This window comes from Canis aureus, chromosome 24 (genome assembly GCF_053574225.1).
Source record: "Canis aureus isolate CA01 chromosome 24, VMU_Caureus_v.1.0, whole genome shotgun sequence".
Classification (NCBI taxonomy): Eukaryota; Metazoa; Chordata; class Mammalia; order Carnivora; family Canidae; genus Canis; species Canis aureus.
Window position 1 is genome coordinate 6,864,280 of NC_135634.1, and position 22,532 is coordinate 6,886,811.

General features: G+C 39.6%; 1 long non-coding RNA gene across 1 annotated transcript; it reads right to left on the minus strand.

Moving 5' to 3' along the window:
* Positions 1 to 3,627: 3,627 nt before the first annotated feature.
* On the minus strand, positions 3,628 to 20,898 carry LOC144296428 (uncharacterized). Its single transcript, XR_013363549.1, has 3 exons — positions 20,711 to 20,898; positions 19,509 to 19,577; positions 3,628 to 4,307 (listed from the first exon to the last, which is right to left on the minus strand). It is a non-coding gene; the product is annotated as an uncharacterized LOC144296428 (long non-coding RNA).
* Positions 20,899 to 22,532: the final 1,634 nt, after the last annotated feature.

Here is a 22,532-nt window from a genome sequence, read left to right on the forward strand (position 1 = left end):
TTATAATCTTCTTTTTTTTTTTTTAAGATTTTATTTATTTATTCATGATAGTCACACAGAGAGAGACAGAAAGGCAGAGACACAGGCAGAAGGAGAAGCAGGCTCCATGCACCGAGAGCCCGACGTGGGATTCGATCCCGGGTCTCCAGGATCGCGCTCTGGGCCAAAGGCAGGCGCCAAACCGCTGCGCCACCCAGGGATCCCTTGTTATAATCTTCTACCTGACCCATGTTTCAGTCCTCTGAAGACCCAATTTTTAACTTTGTCTGTTTTGATTCTTCCAGTGGCTACCCCTGTACATCAAAATCATGTGGTTACAGCAAAACTTCTCTGGGTGCTTAAAAAATATATATTTAATGCATCCAGTACCATCCCCTTGTGACAGATGAGGAATTCAGCATACTTAAGCATCTCTCCACCTCTTCCACTTCTCCTTTTTTGTTATGTTATAAAATTTGGATCTTGTTTTGGTTACCTCTACATCTCTAAATAAGGTGCTCACACCTTTTGACATTCATCAACTTTAGACAGTATCTCCAGACACCCGTTAGGAGTGAAAATGCATCTTCATTCACTTATATTCCATTCCACTCAAATGAGGAGGGCCTTAACAGCCCATAGGACAATACCTTTAGCATTCCCTTGGTGAGTTCCAACCTATTTAGACAGAAGTTTCTCAGTTTTAGTTGGTAGAAAGTACCACTGGACAGGTGCTTGAGAAGAGGCAGTGAGGATACCTACTGGCAAGGTTGATTCATAGACAGACCTTGAATCACCACCCAAATTTTGCTTTACTTTCCATTCCATTGTCCTCAGTCTGGAGCTTCAAGCTCCTACTAAGTTTACTACAAAGAGTATTTATTACTTCTTATGCTGAGTGGGGACTTTCTGAATTCTTTTTTTGTCCACAAATTTCATCTTGTTAAATTTCCATCTTATGAAAATTTATCAAAATCTCTGATTGCCTGATAGATCCACTCATTCTCAGTGTTATTATGGATCTATTGCTTTTGTGTTTCTTTGGGAGGGAAGGGAGTGAAATACATGTGCTTGGGCCACCATCTGGAAAGTCTTGATCTTTCCATTCCAATCCTTACTCTTCAGTCAAAGCTCTCAACTGTTTTGTTTTTTGTTTTTGTTTTTGTTTTTGTTTTTTTCATATGTAGAGATTGGAATGAATACCATTCTGATCAGTCTATCTGTTCAAAGACATGGAGTGTCTTCCCAAGAAGGTCTTCACCCCTTCCTTGCTTTTTAGCCCTCCCTGACTCAGTACCAAACAGATGAACTATTGCTTCCCATTAATTCCTCATTACCCTTTGCTCCAATCAAACTGAATTGCTTACAATTTCCTGAAAATAACTTTAATTTCCTACTTTCGTTCTGCATTGTCCTCCCACCCCTTGGAATGCTTCTTCACCTCAATATCTGCCCCTCTAGACACGATCTAGCCTACAGAAGTGCAAGTCAAAGACCAACTACTTTGATGAGTTTTTTCTGACCTTAGCCAGTCGCTGTCTCTTGCTCCTCTGTGATTCCACAGCATACTGTAGACGTTAGCAGCTCTCTGTGGGATTTAGCACAACCATTTTCAATTGTGGTTGCTCCTGCAGTATCTCATCTTCCTTCACCTATAGCCTCATGGAGGACAAAGTATATGTCTCAATTAGGTTTGGATTTTCTACAACTCCTAGAACAATGGGAGCCTGACAAGGGTTTGCAGAGGTTGTTCACTGGAGAAAAATGCCACATTTTCTGCTCCTATACATTTACCACAGATATTTCTTAGGATTCTTTGTGCTTTCTCGACAACTTGTCTTAATAATTCTTAGTACGAATTCACCACTACCCGCAAGGGTGTTCCAGTTAGTGTTCCATAAGAAGGATAGATGGGGATTTCAGCATGGGGTAATGGGAAGTGACCAAGAAATAAAAACTGCTTGTGAAGAAATTCTGTTGTTTTACCACAGGGGCATCCTCAACATTTGGAACCACTACTGGTGTCATGGGAAGCCTGAAATAGAATCTTTAGAGGTAGATGAGATCATAGCTGGAAATTTGGCCACTTTCCCATTACCCCATGAAAATCCCATGTGTTGGTCAGTCTGCTTGGTTGTGCCATAGTAACAAATAACTCTTAGTGACTCACAACACACGTTTAGTTTTAACTCACTCTATATGACAGATGCAGGTCAACCATAACTCTGTTCTATGTGTCCTCCTAGTGAGGTCTTTGAAAGACTCAACCCATCTGGGAAATTCTGGACTTGTGGCAGTAGAAAGGTGTCATGGAAATGTTACATGATGACTTTAAAACCTTCCACCCTAAAGGGACACAAATCACTTTCCCTTACATCTCATGGACTAAAAGAAGCCACATGGCCAAGCCCAATGTCAAAAGGATAAAGAAATACAAACCTGAAGGGAGGGAAGAGAATAATTAAGAAAACCCATATAAATTACCTCATATCAGAAAATAAATATTGGTGACAATAATAATAACATCAGTAATAATAAATTATAAGTGAATAATAAAAGCTACATGTGGGAACCTCTGTGGACAAGACGCTAAGTCACATTATACCTTATCCTTGAACAGCTCTAACATGTAAGTGGTAGAAAGGTTAGTTTATTAGCCAAGGACCATCTAGTTAGTTAGAGAACCAATATTCTAAACCAAGTCCTCTGGCACCTAGTGAGAAGTAAATAAATTCCATTGTTTTGCCAAAGTGGAGCTATAGGGCTTTGCACAATTATCCCAGCAGTGTGTAAAAATAGGCCCCCCAGGTCACCTGAGTGAGTGGTTCAGTCTATTAAGCATCTGCCTTTGCTTCAGGTCATGATCCCAGGGTCTTGAGATCAAGCCCTGCATCAGGATCCCTGCTCAGTGAGGAGTCTGCTTCTTCCTCTCCCTGTGTCCCTCTCTACACTCGTTCTCTCGCTCTCAAATAAATAAATAAAATCTTTTTTAAAAAGTGCCCCAAAGCACTATTTTTATCTTTGATTTCAACTCTTCATCTGAAGCTGCCTTGGGTCTCCAACCTTGTAGCTTCTGATCTCTTTTCTTCCCTCACATGAAACCTAGGGTTTGTCATCATTTGTATTTGACATTGTCTTTTGAGAAAGTGTGGGTTATTTTGGTTCTATCATCTTCTTTACCCTTGAGTAACCTTCCAAGGCCTAACCAGAAATCTTGAAATCTCCCTCATCCATGGTTATGGCACCAGCAAAATCTGAACCCAATCAGCCTTTGGTGGCTCATTTTAAAAGAGCTTTGGCAACGTCAAGCTACTCTCAGTGACCCTCTGTAAATATTCATAGGCAGGGATCTTTCTGATAATTTATTATGAATAGAAATTGTTCCCCCTCAGTTTCAAGTTGTCATCTATTAGGCAGTCCTGGTATTTCATTTTAATGTAAAAAAAGATCACTTAGTGATATACTCTGATAATTCCTGAAATCTGTCACCTATCACAGGACAGCAGTATTGGCCGTCCTCCAAAACTTCCCTGAGGCAAAGCACAATCAGAAAAGAAGGTAAATATTCTAAGAAAAGGAGGTGGATTTTCATGGTGAACAACACTGAATCATACATTACAAAATGTTAATATAATTAGCAGCCTCTTTATCAACTTATCTGCATCATGGGTGTGTGGAAGGGTATTGACAATGGAAGGCCTTGCTTTTCTTCATGATTTAAATTGCCTGTATAATTCACGAACAAAAAGTAAAGCAGGGACCAGAGCAGAGGTATGGGTTGGTTATGCAGGTCATCGGTAATGGGTTTAAATGCATTCTTTCTTCCCGCCCCTGGCCTGCCCATGTGTCAGGTGCACAGAGTTGATTGGTTTAGAGTTCACTTTCACTCTGATTTTACATCAAATGTGTAACAGCACTTTGTAACCATTAAGTGTTTGGCTTAGCTATTAAATATTAAAGTTCCACTGATTGCTAAACCCATAATTAAAAGAGGAAGGAAACCCATAATGTTACAGATGTTTTCCCATTTGGTAATCATGCGGTGAGAGTAACATGAATATAGATACAGTAGCTGTTTGGTATGAATGGGACCTGCTGAGAAGACCCAGAGACGATAAAGAAAAGCAGTTGAGATGTGTGATTGTTAGCAGAAGAAGAGAAGGCCCACATGCGTGCAGGAGTGTGGATAATAGAGGGAAGGTAATGCAGGGCTGTCCCCTTAGATGTTGGTAACCGGAAGCAGTGTGCTGGATGCAGAAGCAGTTCAGGATTCAGTTCTGTTTGCTGGGGGGCCTTGGGCATGTCTTTCAGAGCTTCACTCTTCTCATCTGTAAAATAAGGATACTGCCTGCCTTATAAAACTGACATGAGAACTCAAGGAGGTGATGGGTATAAAAGTTTTAGCAGTTGGCGATTGTAGCTAATATCATTTCCTTGGTCTGTAAGCTGCATGAGAACATGGACTTTGCCCTCTTTATTGCCATGCTTTGGCCCAAAAGATGTAATATACAAATATATGTAAATATAGATATATACACACATATATATGATGAATAAAAGGATATATCTCTTATAATGGGCTCTCAACAAACATGCACTGAAATAATGAGTTTAAGAAGAGTCATAAATGAATAGAAATGAGGAACTTGAAAGAAAAAAATATATTGAAAAGATTGGTTTATGAGAAAAACATTAAGAAAATTCTGGTTAGGTAACAGGGAACATGTATGTGAAAAGGTCAACTCCAGGGCAGGGCACACATGTCTCAAATGATCATATAGGATTAGCAGAAATAACTGTCTTGGAGGAAAGCATTATCTCAGGAAATGATTTTGACATTACATCTTTTTAGACTGTGGAACAATGTTCTGCAATGAAGGTAAGGGACCATTCTTGCTGGAGAATGGTTAACGTTGTAGGGATATGTAATCCCACCACTGCACTAGGCTCAGCAAACTGACTCCACCAGATTGCATTCTGCCTCTGACTCCAGCTCTCTGATAATCTAGAGGCAGAAAAAGGTTAGACTTTTCTTCCAAGAGCCCTAGAGATATGGAATCTCAAACAAGGGTTTGGCCCTATACCTACATATGCTTGTTTTGAAAGCATGACATAGTCAAGTTCCATGATGCTGTGTCTGTAGGCTCATAGTTGGCTGCTTTTAGAACAACCCCCAGCATTTTGCAGCTGGCTCTGCATGCTGACCATTTCAAGGCACCCTGAACAATCACCCATTCTGGTTTGACTCTTCTAGTCTTTTAAGACGTGTTTTGAGAGGAATAAACAGCTCTACTTCAAACTCATCTAAAGAGAGGTTATGGCATTTTAAGACATTGTAGACCAAGTATGAGATAAAAAAGGCATTATTGAAGGTATTCAGGTCAATGCTGTAGCTTTGAGTAGGGTGCTAGTATGCACATTTTCACAAGACCAAGATTTCAATAAAAGGGTTAATGTGTAATTATGATCAAAGTCCAAGTGATATGCTATTCTGGGGTATCTGCAGACTGCTTTTTGCTGGGGTACACATAGTATTACTCAGTGCACATTAAATATTAGGTTATATAGTGCTTAAGGCAAAACAAAGTGAAATTACTTGCATTTTGTTGAAAAATGAGTCACTAAAGACTCCAGGAATTGGAGTCTAGACAGAGTGAGTGAATAAGCCAGGCAATGGAAGGGCCAATCATTGCAATTGATCCTGACAGCTTTGCCTACATCAATCTGCACTGCTCAGTGAGGCCATGGAAATGACCAGATCAGAAGGGCAGCTTCCCTCATGTCTCTAGGTGGGTCCTTAAGTCCATGTAACTGCAGTAAAACCACTGAAAGAGGAAATGCAGCATAAACAGCAGAGCAGCACTTTTGACATAGCACCTTGAACAGTGATGCTCCCGAGGAGCCGGGTTGAAGGCAAATGTCAGCTGGCTCCAGAATTTCTATTTGATGATTTTTATGGGGATTGATCTGCCCACAGATCAATTGCCAATTATTTATTTCACGGTTAACCCAAACTCACTGGGGACCCATTGTTTCTCTTCTGGTGTAAAAGCAAGTTCTTTTCAGAAGTAGTATTCAACTTCATTATGGGTTAAATAGGCATTTAGGAATAGGTTTGGAAATTTAATCACCATGTAGGATGTCCTTCCCATGGGAAATATGTTCCAACTTCCAAATGACCAACAGAGATGCCACTCTTCAGAGTAGTAGGTTACTTGCCCCTGCACTAATTTTCAGCAGAACACATAACTAAATATAAACATGCAGTTTGCAAAAGGTCATGGTTGCGATCACTTCTAGATTCTTGATTTCATTAAGTAAATATTTGATCCCTTTTCATTTTGTGGTGCTAAGCTCTGTATAAACTGTTTTTATTGACATTTCTTTATTTTTTGAAAAAAATATTTATTTATTTATTTGAGAGAGAGAGTGGTCACAGAGGGAGAGTGAGAGGGAGAAGCAGAAGCCCCGCTGAGCAGGGAGTCCAATGCAGTACTTGATCCCAGGACCTTGAGATCATGACCTGAGTGGAAGGCTGGTACTTAACTGACTAAGCCACTCAGGCACTCCCATATTGACATTTCTAAGTTAATTTTTAAGAAAAGCTCTTTACTGTACTAATATCATAAAGTATCCATATTTTGCAAAACAAATCTGAATGATGTAATAGTAGAGAACCAACAAACAATGTGGCTTTCACTAGAAGCAGAAATACACTTAAGCTAAAATCTTAATTGTCAATGTCGTCTGATCTGAGGCGCCCACCATGCTTCACTGACCCACAGATCTCACCGACCTTCTCTACCCACACCACAAAAATCATTGTTACCCTTTCATTATTAGGTTAGGGGTGCTTTATTGCCAAAGGATTCTTAGGTGGTATGGGAGGAGGTAAATTTACCCTATGTAACATAACCAACTGTGCCTGTCCTCCCAACTCAGGAGGAAATCAAATGATGTATATGCATGAACCTTGTATGTTTTCAAGTGTTTTTAAAGCCCACACATCTTTGGAGAGCAAATAATTAAATAGCAAAATCAAGCCACTCTATGTAGGGAAAATTTCTTATTTTATGACATAGGAAATAACAGTGATAATAACTTCCAGGCAACAAAACAGTTTTGGTTATTGTTTTGTCTTTGCTTTTGTTTGCTTTACTCTTTTTTTTTTTTTTTTTTTTTTTGTAGCTTTCAGCCTAAAAGTTACTTTCTGTCCTTTAAAAGCTAGAGGCAGGCATATATATATATATATATATATATATATATATATATATATATATTATATGTGTTTGCATATATATGCATATATGTATATATATGTGTGTATACCAGTTGCCTGAATTTTCTGGAAAATAGAGCCTAAACCCAAACTTATGTGATCACACTTTATTGAAGAGTTAATCCCAGGAAAACAAGAGTGAGGAAGAAGTGGAGTGAGGAAGGAAGGAGTGTGAGCAAGAAGAAGGGAGTGTGTTTCTGAGATGCTTGGCCTCATGATGAATTGATTGTTTAGTGCCATAGCAAGCTCTGGAAAGAATACATGACACTGCTCCCTGTCTCACCAATTTCTCCAGGGTTTCTAAGTCCAGTTGGTTGAAACTTGCCTCTGTAGTATATTAATACTATAATACCCTTTAGTTTTTGGATCCACACCCATATGCACTTTGTAGCAACAGAGGAGTACTCGGGTGCTTACGTGGCCTGGGTGTACGATGAGTCACCCACACAGCACTAAGGATGTGTCTCAGGGTCCTGGATCCATAGAAGAAAGAGCAGCAGCAACCAAGCTCCATGACTCCAAGAAACACCAAGGAAGTGTATGGGTCTGGGGTGAAGCCCAAACCATACATAATAAAACAGAGCATAGAAGAAAGCCACTTTAGATAATCTCTGCTGCCACTTTTGCTAAGTGCAGTTTTGAGAAGGGAGGACATTTCTGGTTCTTACACTGCAGAGAGTTGTATAGAAACCAACAGTAATGGAAATAATTAGAGGTATAGAGTTGATCAAAACTTGACCTCTAATGACCACTTTGAGTAGCTGCCACAGAGAGAGTAAGCTTTTTCTGCAAAGCAGTGTTTCAGACATGATAGGAGGGAAGAACTTGATACAAAGCAGTGTGACAGGAAGAAGTATGCAGGAAAGATGAACCAGTGATGTAGAAACAAAAATCCCAAAGAGTAAGATAAGATGAATCTAGGGCAGATCAAGCTTCATCAGGCCTTATAGCCCCAATTAATTGAAACATTGTGTTGATTTTTTGTTATTTATATATAATTTATTCATGCAACAGATATTTACTGAGAAGCAACTGCAGGTCAGGTTCTATTCTATACTGCAGTTTCTGCCGTGTTGACATTCAGAGTCCAGTGGAGGAAGACAGATGGTAGCATGTCAGAGGGTGGTGAATGCCATGGAGAATGATAAAGCAGGACAAGGGAGAGGGGGTGTGTGTGGCAGAGTGGCAGGAGTGCTATTTGGTACAGGACAGTCAAGGAAAACCTCTGTGAGAGGCAACATCTGAGCAGAGACCTGAAGAAGAGAAAGGAGTGAGCTGGGTATCTGGAGGAAGAGCCATCCCTGAAGAGAGGACAGAATGCAAAAGCCAGGAGAGGCCAGCAGGTGTTGTTGAGGAATATACATCTACCTGATGAATACATATTTTTCCAAGTAAACAACATGGTAAACTGCATATAGTTTATTCAGTATTCTCATCAGATATTCTCAATTTTACTGACATCGTAAATGTCAGAATATCCTATCATTCAAAAGAGTTACCCAAAAATGGGAAAACCAATTGACAATTGCAGTCATGATCCTGGCATCCAGAACTCAGTAACACTAATGATGCATATAGAATCATCTGGGAAGGTAGGAAGAACTTGCTCACGGACAAATGTGACACCCAGCTAAGTGTACATGGCAGATGGGTCCTGAAGGGACAGGTCACCAGACCAGCAGAGTGTAAAGTTGAATCAGGAAGAAAGAAAAGTTCTACCTGTGGTTGACAGCTCTGAGCCTGAGGACCTGTTTTGAGGATGCTTTGTTTGGCCTAAGGTTAATAACAGTTGATAAACTGTTGAATGTTTTTTTAAAAATTGAGTCAAGATGCCTTCAGGTCATGTGTGTACTGTTTTTGCAGTCAGCTGTAGTGAGGCTGCAGATGCAGGGTATACCAGCATGACGTTTCAAATCATGCCAAACCTACATCTTTCCAAGAAAGAAAGAATGCTCAACATGTGAAAATAAGTCATAAGGCAGAAATCCAGATAATTCACACACATGCACAGAACCAAAATGGGGTATGAGCAGTGTAGAAGAACCACTGCAGTACATCTGTATTTTCTTGGAGGTCTGGGCTATTTTTCAAGGTTTACAACTGGGCTATAAAAGTGTATTTTTGACATTTTAAGTCCCAGGCTGAGAACAAATTTTGATTTTTAAATTCAAACTTATCATTCCAAAACTCATTCTGGCACCTTTTTGGGACTTGATGAATTGTTTCAAAGATGTTTATTGCTTTTAAGTCTCTATTTTATTGTCAAGTTTGTAATACATAAACTGCTTTGAATTTTGTTAGGATAGTGATTAGACAGTGACGTGACTTTAAAACAGAAAACAAAAAGATTTAACTGGATTAGGAGAAAAGGATAGTACATTTTATGTAGTTACTCTGTTTCTAAGAATTAAAATATGCCTCCTCTGGATATGTATTTGCATCATGTAACATAATAAGAGAGCTCCAAAAATATCACTGTGTTCTTTGCAAGAAAGGGCAACAATTTGTTCTGTATCAACAGCAACATTGTCTATTTCAAACAGCTTTCAGCTGGGATCTCTAAATTCTGCACAAATATTATCCAAACCACCTAATACCATAAATGTTGCCATGGTTGGTCATTGATTAGAGCAGTAGGTTGAGAGCTAGTTACTCATGAAGTTGACTCAATTTCTTCTGACCCAAAGTCAAGTGGCTTAGAATATCCAGGTGCCTCTCAGGCCAAGAGCCTCCTTAAACAGCCAAACTCATTGTCAGGTACTTGAAGATCTTTAAAAAATGTCAGTCTTGTGTGAGACTTGCTACATCCTATACAACTGTACAATTTGATACATCCTAGGATTTTAGGATTCTGATTGCAACTTATAAAAATCAGCCCACAGAAAATAGATATGGGCAACTTATTATACATAACCAGAGACCTCACAGAACAGAAAGAAAGGCAAGCATGCAGCCACACCTCAGAAGGAATGGGGCAACTGGCAGGCCACTGGGAACCTACACATGGTCTCATTCAGATTCTGATCTCTGCTTCTCTTCATGTCTATCCCTAATCGTTGTCTTTCTCTTAAAACCTATTTTTCTGCTCCTTTATTTACATGGCATAATGTGGCCATTCTCAACTGCCATGTTTATATGTTTTAATTTTTGCTTCCCCAAAAGTGATGACATCTGTTCCTCTATCTCAGTTATCTATTGCTGTATAACCAATTACCTTAAAGTTAGTGACTTTTATTACCTTGCTTACTTCATTTATTTATTTATTGCATTTATTATCCTATAGTTTTTGTGGGGGAGGAAACAAGGTGTGGCTCAGCTGAGTGCCTTCTCCTCAAAATCCCACACAAGGCTGCAATTGAAATGTTCATTAGGGCAGCAGTCTTATGGAAAGGTTTCACTGAAGGAGATTTGCTCCTAAATTCAGTTCCTTAGAGATTGTTGGCCACACTGGCTATTGACTTCTTATAATTCCTTGCAACACGGGCCTTGCCTTAGAGTGACTCACAGTATGTCAGCTGGTTTCTATCAGAAGGAGCGAGAAGAGGAGAGCCAAGATAGTAGTTGCTGTCTTTTTATAACCTAACTTCAGAGGTGACATTCCATCACTTTTTCCTATTATATTTGGTAGAAGTGAGATACTAGGTTTAGTCCACACTCAAGAAAAGAGGGCATAAATTCTAGTATACAGGGAACGCAGAGGGCCTTTATAGAGGATGCCTATCACATCCTCTCTGTCTTTGTCTCCTAATTCCAAATCCATTGGCAAAGGCCTTTCACTGACCTAACTTGGGTCCGATGCCTGTAGTTGTCTCAGCTAGCTGTAGAAAGAGTGTAGACCCATGGTATATGTGGTACACATGGTGGAGGTAGTAGTATTGCAAGACAGAGGAGGGACCATTATGGAAAAGGAAGACAGTTAAAGGGTTTGAACCTGAGTAAAATACTCCAAAATATCACTACCACCAACTTTCTTAACCATTCTTTCTTAATGGAAATAAAAACTTTCCTAGCAGATTATTCATCTCCCAAAGGACTAAAGTTCTGTACATACAGATTTTCTGAATAATTCAGATTCTTGAAGCCCTTAATCCTAAATTATTATGTAACTAAGGCTAATGTGCTTTTTAAATGATTCACAATATGTGCCATTATCCTTTTTTAAAATTTGTTTTTATTCATTGAATTTTGATAAAATATATATAACATACAATTTACTACTTTCACCATTCTTAGCCATATAGTTCAGTGGTGTTAGGTACACTCTCAATGTTGTACGACCCTTGCCACCATCCATCTCAAGAACTTTTTTCATCTTCCAAAACTGAAACTTGATACCCATTAAACTTATTAATCTCACATTTCCCTTTCCCCTTCGCCTGCAGCAATCACTATTCTATGTTCTGTCTCTGATTCTGATTGCTCTAGGAAACTCAAATGAGTGGAATCACAGAGTATTTGTCTTCTTGTGACTGGCTTCTTTTATTTAGCATAATGCCCTTACCAAAGATTCATCCATTTGGTAGCATGTCTCAGAATTTTCTTCCTTTTTATGGCTTAATAATCTTCCACTGTATCTGTATTCCACATTTTCTTCATCCATTCATTCACTGATGGGCAGACACTTGGGTTGGTCCACCTTTTGGCTATTGTGAATAATACCACTAAGAACACTGGTATACAAATATCTGTTTGAGTCCCTGCTTTCAGTTCCTTGGGGTATATGCTCAGAAGTGAAATTACTGAATCACAGTAATTCTATTTTTAACTTCTTGAGGAATTGCCATCATGTCTCCCATTGAAGCTGTGCCATTTTATACTCCCACCAGATGAGCACAAAGATTCTGATTTCTCTATATCCTTACCAATGCTTATTTTCTGGTTTTTGTTTTTGTTTTAATAATAACCATCCTAGAAGATGAAAGGGGGTATCTCATTGTGGTTTTGATACACATTTCTTTAATGATTAATGATGTTGAGCTTCTTTTCATGATATTTTGCCATTTGTATATCTTTGGAGAAATATCTGTTCAAGCCCTTTGTCCATTTTAATTTGTCTGTTTTGTTGTTGTTGTTGTTGAGTTGTAAGTGTTCTTTATATAGTCTGGATATTAACCCTTTATTAGATGTATGACTTGAAAACATTTTTTCCCATTCTGTGTGTTGTCTTTTCACTCTGTTGATAGTCTCCATTTTAAATTTTGAGATAGTCCAGTTTATTTTTCTTTTGTTGCCTGTGCTTTTGGTGTCATGTAGAAGAGATTATTACCAAATCTAATGTCATGAAGCCTTTCTTCTATTTTCTTTTCCAAAGAGTTTTATAGTCTTAGTTCTTAGATTTAGATCTCTGATCCTCTCTAGCCTTTGTAGGCATAATCTGATGAGCCTAGGAAGTTGGTATTAAATTTTGACTGACATTTCTGTTTATGGTTAAGTAAACATCCATCTTTTATGTTCTTAACTTAGAAAAAGGAAAACATTGTCTACACTTCTGTACTCATTATGACATTTGAGAATCCCAAAGATTTGCAAAAACTTAATATTACTAAATTCTCTAATTATCTCCCAAGGTGTCTCAGACTGTAATTTATTTATTTTTATTTTTTAAAAGATTTATTTATTCATGAAAGAAAGAGAGAGGCACAGAGAGACAGGCAGAGGGAGAAGCAGGCTCCATACAGGGAGCCTGACATGGGACTCGATCCTGGGTCTCCAGGATCATGCTCTGGGCTGAAGGCAGTGCTAAACCACTGAGCCACCCAGGCTGCCCTCAGACAGTAATTTAAGAGACTATTATGCTATACCAGAAAATCTGAACTCTGACATGATTTAATAGATGCACTTAAAAGCTTTTGAAAAGGCTGATTAGAGTGTTGTTTTCAGGTCATGATTCCTAAATATGTTTATGATAAATGTTAAGTGTGCTTAATGATCTTGATTTACCATTATAGTTTTAGTGCTCTATATGACATACAGTACGTATCTAAAATCTTTAGATCGTTGTCCATTTCTTTTGCCTTCCCCTTTCTAACTCTGGGTTTGTATTTAGGATGCATTTAGGATACAAATATCCTCATCTGTACCATAGGTGTTTGTCACCACACCCAAGTGTCCCACATATGTTCTTTCTACAGTCACCAGCAAGGAAAGAAAAACATTTTCTTATAAAACAAAGTGCTTGTTGCACAGGTTAACACTGGAAGCCTCTGGTGAAGCCCCTTTATTTACATATCCCTCTCTAAGCACCTGGTAGCTGTTGCTACAGGAGTCCCTAGAAACTCCATAGGTAAGTAGATGAGTTATGAAAATGCTGACTTTTATGATACATTTAAGGTGCTGGAAAATACCAATTTGATCCAAACTAATTCAGGTTATTATTTGGCTAGAGTCAAACATTTGGAAAGGGTCACCAAATGGTTTTAGTATCCAAACCTTCTGGTAGGTCACCCAGAGCTAGAGTAACTTGTTGCTCCTTTGGCCTTTCCAATTTGATTCCCCAAGCTTGGCTGGAGCTGGGAGGGAATGAAGTATGAAACTTCCAGGAGGAACAGGAGACAGCATTCAATGGCAGAAGCGTTGCCTAGGCTGCCGCACCTCATCCAGCTTACCATCCCATGCCTTTCTGTCCCAACCTATACTATTATCATCCCATGTTAGGTAGGGTAGGCTAACGGAAAAACAGACTCAAAGTGCAACAGCTCAATATAAGAGAAGTTTTTTTTCGCTCTATTTCTCTCTTACAAGCTCAGATTCATCCTAAATGAAAATATGTTCTGTGTTCTAGAATATTTTCATGGGAACCTAGAGATCATTTATCATGGATATGAAATTAGTAGAAGCAAATGCTCTTGGCAATGGGCTTAAGTTATTTCTTTGTTGAGGGATATCAGACAAAGGTTTGAGTTTAGGCATAACAGCTCAAATCAGCCTATACATGAAAGAGGAGGAGGAGGGGCAGGATGGCGGAAGAGGAGGGTCCCCAAATCACCTGTCTCCACCAAATTACTTAGAAAACCTTCAAATTATCCTGAAAATCTATGAATTCGGCCTGAGAATTAAAGAGAGAACACCTGGAATGCTACAGTGAGAAGAGTTCGCGCTTCTATCAAGATAGGAAGACGGGGAAAAAGGAATAAAGAAACAAAGGCCTCCAAGGGGGAGGGGCCCCGCGAGGAGCCGGGCTGAGGCCGGGGCGAGTGTCCCCAGGACAGGAGAGCCCCGTCCCGGAGACGCAGGAGCTGCACCGACCTTCCCGGGCGGAAAGGGGCTCGCGGGGAGTTGGAGCAGGACCCAGGAGGGCGGGGATGCCCTCGGGCTCCCCGGGACAGAAACAGAGCAACTGCGCGCCCAGGAGAGTGCGCCGAGCTCCCTAAGGGCTGCAGCGCGCACGGCGGGACCCGGAGCAGCTCGGGGGGGCTCGGGGGTGGCTCCGCGGAGGGGGCTGCGGGGCGGGAGCGCGAATCCACCAGCGCAGGCCCCGAGCACAGGGCGCCGGGACACAGCCCAGGATCCGGCCTCCCCCCGGGACAGGCAGAGGCCGGGAGGGCCCAGGACAGCGAGGACGCTCCTGCCCCGAGCTGAGCAGATCAGCGGCCCCGCCCCGGAGCCTCCAGGCCCTGCAGACGGAGAGCTCCGGAGCTACTGCGGGGGCTGACTCCAGGGCTCAGAGCTGGCCCCGCCACTGGGGCTGTTGCTCCTGGGGCCTCACGGGGTAAACAACCCCCACTGAGCCCTGCACCAGGCAGGGGCACAGCAGCTCCCCCAAGTGCTCACACCTGAGAATCAGCACAACAGGCCCCTCCCCCAGAAGACCAGCTAGACGGACAAGTTCCAGGGGGAAGTCAAGGGACTTAAGGTACACAGAATCAGAGGATACTCCCCTGTGGGTTTTTTGTTGTTTTGTTTTGTTTTGTTTTGCTTTGCTTTTTGATTTGTTTGCTTCCCCCACCCCTTTTTTCCCGTTCTTTTTCTTTCTCTTTTTCTTTTTTTCTAACTTTTTTTTTCTCTTTCTCTTTTCTTTCCTTCTTTCTCTCCTCTCTTTTTCTCCTTTTCCCAATACAACTTGCTTTTGGCCACTCTGCACTGAGCAAAATGACTAGAAGGAAAACCTCACCTCAAAAGAAAGAATCAGAAACAGTCCTCTCTCCCACAGAGTTACAAAATCTGGATTACAATTCAATGTCAGAAAGCCAATTCAGAAGCACTATCATACAGCTACTGGTGGCTCTAGAAAAAAGCATAAAGGACTCAAGAGACTTCATGACTGCAGAATTTAGAGCTAATCAGGCAGAAATTAAAAATCAATTGAATGAGATGCAATCCAAACTAGAAGTCCTAACGACGAGGGTTAACGAGGTGGAAGAACGAGTGAGTGACCTAGAAGACAAGTTGATGGCAAAGAGGGAAACTGAGGAAAAAGAGACAAACAATTAAAAGACCATGAAGATAGATTAAGGGAAATAAACGACAGCCTGAGGAAGAAAAACCTACGTTTAATTGGGGTTCCCGAGGGCGCCGAAGGGGACAGAGGGCCAGAATATGTATTTGAACAAATTCTAGCTGAAAACTTTCCTAATCTGGGAAGGGAAACAGGCATTCAGATCCAGGAAATAGAGAGACACCCCCCCTCCCTAAAATCAATAAAAGCCGTTCAACACCTCGACATTTAATAGTGAAGCTTGCAAATTCCAAAGATAAAGAGAAGATCCTTAAAGCAGCAAGAGACAAGAAATCCCTGACTTTTATGGGGAGGGGTATTAGGGTAACAGCAGACCTCTCCACAGAGACCTGGCAGGCCAGAAAGGGCTGGCAGGATATATTCAGGGTCCTAAATGAGAAGAACATGCAACCAAGAATACTTTATCCAGCAAGGCTCTCATTCAAAATAGAAGGAGAGATAAAGAGCTTCCAAGACAGGCAGGAACTGAAAGAATATGTGACCTCCAAACCAGCTCTGCAAGAAATTTTAAGGGGGACTCTTAAAATTCCCCTTTAAGAAGAAGTTCAGTGGAACATCCACAAAAACAAGGACTGAATAGATATCATGATGACACTAAACTCATATCTCTCAATAGTAACTCTGAATGTGAACGGGCTTAATGACCCCATCAAAAGGCGCAGGGTTTCAGACTGGATCAAAAAGCAGGACCCATCTATTTGCTGTCTACAAGAGACTCATTTTAGACAGAAGGACACCTACAGCCTGAAAATAAAAGGTTGGAGAACCATTTACCATTCGAATGGTCCTCAAAAGAAAGCAGGGGTAGCCATCCTTATATCAGATAAACTAAAATTTACCCCGAAGACTGTAGTGAGAGATGAAGAGGGACACTATCTCATACTTAAAGGATCTATCCAACAAGAGGACTTAACAATCCTCAATATGTATGCCCCGAATGTGGGAGCTGCCAAATATATAAATCAATTATTAACCAAAGTGAAGAAATACTTAGATAATAATACACTTATAGTTGGTGACTTCAACCTAGCTCTTCCTACACTCGATAGGTCTTCTAAGCACAACATCTCCAAAGAAACGAGAGCTTTAAATGATACACTGGACCAGATGGATTTCACAGATATCTACAGAACTTTACATCCAAACTCAACTGAATACACATTCTTCTCAAGTGCACATGGAACTTTCTCCAGAATAGACCACATATTGGGTCACAAATCGGGTCTGAACCGATACCAAAAGATTAGGATCGTCCCCTGCATATTCTCAGACCATAATGCCTTGAAATTAGAACTAAATCACAACAAGAAGTTTGGAAGGACCTCAAACACGTGGAGGTTAAGGACCATCCTGCTAAAAGATGAAAGGGTCAACCAGGAAATTAAGGAAGAATTACAAAGATTCATGGAAACTAATGAGAATGAAGATACAACCGTTCAAAATCTTTGGGATGCAGCAAAAGCAGTCCTAAGGGGGAAATACATCGCAATACAAGCATCCATTCAAAAACTGGAAAGAACTCAAATACAAAAGCTAACATGAAAGAGGAAGCTTTATTTAAGATTCCTTTTACCATTTTCCAGTTTTTTCATTATATTTATATCCATAAATTCATTTGTATAAGCTCTCACTATAGGAATGAAAATATTTAAGTTTTTCAGCTTAAATAGTTCATTAGGATTTTAGCCTGCAACATTTTCACGGACAACTCATTAGTTCTGATGATTTCACACTGTTCTGTACAGCTGTGTCATGACAATGTGGGTGCAGTGAAATATTAGGGTTAAGCTGGGCCATCCATTATGAATTCCTGTTTCAGCTGCTTATTGATGCCATCCCTAAAATAAATGAATAAACCTTTGACATTCCATTGTTTGATAACATACTCAAAATTATTCTTTAAAGAAAGTAAAAATGCTGCTCAGTTCTGCTCAGTTACAATTATTTTTCCCCTAAGAATGGTGAATTGGTGGAAAAGAGTTCAGTGTGGTACATGTAGACTTCTAGAGAACACTCACTCATCTTTCCTATGAATTCAGATTAATCAAATAGCCTGAAATACAGGTCAGTTAGGTCTGCTTAAGGCTTCCTTTTAGATTTTGACAAAATTGTCCTAATTCCAAAACAGTGAGAATAGAGTCAACAGGAGAGTAAAAAAGAGTTAGTGGCTGATCACTTTGCATCTTCACAGGGTATGGAAAGCTCTCTGAAGAGCCCAGTAACAGACAAGATAAAGATGAAGGCTATAAAAATATTTAGAGATGGGACTAATATTCGAAAGATTCAGATTAAAAGCATAACTTTGAAATTAAAAGAAACTTTAAAATTTCTACTTTGGTTTCTTATCAGGATATAGGAAACCATGAAAAAAAAAAAAGGATATAGGAAAACATGATCTCCTTGAAACTAGAGCAAATTGGTCACAAGGAACCATCCGGATGAGATGAAATGATGGGTGCCTAAACTGCCCTCTAAGACAAGTGGAAGTTGGAAGCACCAGATCCAGGCAAGGATTCCAGGTCACATTTCGAGGGGAGGTGAGATTAATCTACCAGCTACAGGGCATGAGGAAGCATAGATCCAACAAGAGCTCAGCAATTCTGCCCAAAGAAGGTAGCCTGGTTAGGCTGGGGAGAAAGGCAGATTCCAGGACTCCGGGATCAGGAGAACCCCTGAGGGAGATCTGTGCTGAACTCCCTCAGGCACTTGAGTGAAGTCCCTGTGACCTCAGTCCTGGGCTGTAAGAAGCCTGCAAGCCTCTGAGCTGCTTCAGACAAGGACTGCAATGACAAGGACAGAATAAATGGGATTTGAAAGTTGTAACCACAGAATTAACTAATTCCATTTTAGACACAGCAAAAAGCCAAGTCTGGCTCTGCTATGGCTTTTTGAGAAATTGACTTATTTTTTCTGATCCTTAGTTTCCTCATTTATAAAATGGGGCTCAGAATTTAGTGGAAGCCCTCATGTCTGACACAATTAGGGCCAGTACGTGGTTGGTTAATTAAAAACAAACAAAACAAAAAAACAAAAAAACAAAAAACAAACAAAAAACCTCAGCTCAAGAGTGGAGTTTTAAGGAGGAATAGGTATTTACCTGCAATATTTTTTAAAACACAGAAAAGTGCATTTATTACCCAATATTTTGGTGCAGGATTAAGGCATTTTTCTGATTAAAGTTAGAGTCCTTCCTTTCTTGCAAAAGCAACATATATGATGAATTGTCAACTATCTTGTATCTTTGTTTTTAAATGGACTGAAATCTTACTGTTTAGTTTAAGTGCACAATCATTCCAGATCCTTATTCCCACTCACATGATCTCCACTCTATTTATTTTTTAGTTTTTTACAGTTGTCTGGCCTGTGACAAATCTAATTACAATTTTTGTTTTGTTTTGTTTTAGTTGGCTTGCCTTTAAACTGAGTCGTTTTAGATTACTCAACTTAGTTTTCATAGAAACAGCAGCTTTCTTTCATTTTCACTCTTTTTCATTGATATGTTAACTATTTCATTAGATTACCTAATTATAGTTGTAACTGGTTTGTAAACTGATGCAACTGGTGTTTGGCAAGCAAACAACTCAAACGGTGAGAGCAGAAGCCAGTGAGCATACAGAACAGCCTCCCAGCTGGCTACAGACATTCGTTGGCATATGGAGAGAAGGAAGAACATCAGTCATTTCAGTGTCTGGTAAGTGAAGATATGTTAAGAGTGCTTCTAATGAACTTCATAAAATTATCATGGGGATTACAGGAAAAGTTGATGTTGAAGGCTTGTCAAATGGCTATACTCACTAGAAGCTGGTTTCCTTCTTTTCCTTCAAAAGCCTCCAGAGCACAGTGCCTTGAAGAATGGCAATCCCTCTGCAAGCAAGTCAACTCAGTAATTAGATGCTTCAAATAATTAATAATAATAATAATAATAATAAATAATTAGATACTCAAGACTGTAATATAAAATTTCAATTCCTTTCTGCCTCCTACTCCATTGTTTTAAGCGCATCAGTCTCTCTCAAAGTTATGGATGGTCTTCTTTCCCCATGCTCCAGGGCCATCTTATTCAAGCTTGATATCCATGGCTTTGGCAAGGCACAACTTTCTGTTCAGGCTGAACTGGTGAAGCACTAATGTCAGGCTTCCAGAACAAATAACTGGGAAGGTTGCTCTTTAAAGTTTAATGGTATTTGGAGTTCCACATGATTCTAATCTAGGCCTATGGGGTATTTATAGGGTGCTTTTGATGTTCTATCATGTTTGACAATACAGTTTTCAAAAAATCAAATAGGATAAAGTATCCACCCATGAGTTGGGTATCAAAGATTATATTGGGGAGAAGTTGTGCACTCTGTTTGCCAATTATTTTGCTTTAGAAGGCAGCTTCCATGTTGGTAGAACAAAAGAAAGCCAATGTAAGGTAGGCAGTGTGCTTCCTATTTCTGAGGAGTCTAATTTTTCATTCTTTGGCTCAGCAGGGTAGGGGCTACACATACTCCTAAATGCCCCTTCCATTTTTCCAAGGAAACTTCTCCAATATGTTTATGTCTGGACAAAGGTAAAGAAATATTAAGAGCCACATACAACTGCCTATCATTTGTCTAGGTACTTAGAAAGGATAAAGTTTTGTTCTACCACTCAAGTGAATCATATTAGAGAACTTGGTATGGCTTAGTCAGAAAACTCTATTTCTCAGCATATTTTCCTGGTCACATATTGAGGGCTATTGCTTCTCTGGTTCTTTGCACAGATTTGGTTGCTCTGCAAAAGGCCTAAAACTTTGTGTGAGCTCCTTCTGATGGCCCACCTCAGCCACAGAGAGATTCATTACACAGAAGAAAGGAGCAGCCAGTGAGTACCTGTTCTTCCTCTTCTAGGCCATTAAAGGAGACTAGTAACCAACCCAAAGTCAGCATCTTTTCCCTTGAATGAGAAAGAAACTATCCCACCCATAGTCTCTGAGATGTGATTCAGCATGAATAAAGAGTAAAAGAGTTTCTTACAAATATGTCACTTCCATAAGGTGTCAGCAGAGTTTGATATATTGCTCTCTGGGCATAAGCAAGCCCTCACTGTAGAAGACTTCACAGACTTTTCTGGAAAAAGCATTTAAATGGCTGAGTGGGGAAAGAAGAGAAGAGAAAGAAGAAGAAGAGAAAGAGAGAAGAGAAGAGAAGAGAAGAGAAGAGAAGAGAAGAGAAGAGAGAAGAGAAGAGAAGAGAAGAGAAAAGGAAAGAAAAGAGTATATTTAGGCCTCAGGTACAAACTTCATTTTTGACATCATTTTGCATATATCTGGTTGGGGTCAAGTTTAGAACTTGGGAGTATGAGGTCATGCATTCAACCCCACGGCTTCTCTCCATGGTTTTGACTGTGAGCTCACAAAATGAAGCTGTGGGTCACTGGATGGAATCCTTATAGTAGCACTTTGCAAAATTTGTGGTATTTAAAATACATAGCAAAAACATGTGATAATTTTGTGAAGAATGGCTTCTGAGTAAGAAAATAGGATCTTCTGAGTAATCCTTAACTTCAACAGGAGAAACCCATTATTTCTTGACTCAAGTTCATCTTCTTTAGATGATGCTACTTAGTTTTGGGGAGCTAGATCACCTTAATCTAAAGAAGACCCTTTTAATAATGAAACCAAGAAATTAAGGATTGCTCAAAAAGAAATAAAAAATTTAAAGATCCAGGAGAAACTACTATGGTCTCAGCTTTACATGGCTTAATTATCTTCTCTCCAGACTTGTCCAGCAAAAGGCTACCTTTGAGTCTCAAAGCACCTCAGGCATTTATGGATATGCTCTGTTCCCTGAAACTCGTGTAACAACAGACATATAGAAACAAATCTGATGACCTCAAAATGGTCTGGGTTTAAAAATTGGTCAGCTATTCATTGTAGTAAATTCACTTTTGTTCTCTTTTACCTGCAGTTAGTAAAAAAATTTATTGTGGTAATAATGGCACATGTTCTATCCTGCATGTCCACAATATTGAATTAGAAAACTTGATTGAATTAGAAAAGTGAAGAATTGTGATGTTTTGGATCATAAAAACTGCCAGATAACTGCAATTGTAACATTTTGGAGAGGAATTGGCAGAAAGGAACTTTATACTGCAGATCTCCCCATGTGAACTCTGAGTTATGCAGAAAATCTCCCAACCCATTTTTAACAAAACCTATAGCCAATCTCAAACATGTCTAATTTTGGATAACTTAAAACTACTAGATGGTTAATACTTCTGTTCTCAACCTGCTATCCTAAAATAAGGGTTCCTTTATTTCAAAAGATTATTTTTAAATTAGTTCTTGGCACTCTGAGATTTGCCATTTTTGAGTTTGTAGTTTGAAGTAACTGCTACTTCTTTTTACAAACTTTTCCTGCAATGAAATAAAATGTACCCAGGGGGCAGTTGGGACTCCTCTCCTCTTCCAACCAGAAAAGTTGATGATATAAATAGCTTTATTGTTTAATTATATGTTAAATATTGAAGCCTTTTTGGCATCTTTAGTATTAAATTATTATATAAACCTTAAACATAGAGGAACTAGACCTTCTGTAACTGCAGGTTGGAATATGATGTCCTTTATTCTGTCTGGTATTCATTATGAATTTATTATTTTCAAATATGGTATTATTATTTATAAGTGTATTAGAATAAAGCTGGATGTTTTGATAAACTCTCACTTTGTCTTTTCAGCTGGTGTCTTCCTGTAGCATGTGAGATGTATATGCAATGAACAGAATTCTCTCTGTAATACATGGTTAAATTGGTGGGATTCTTGGGTGGCTCAGTGGTTGAGCATCTGCCTTCAGCTCA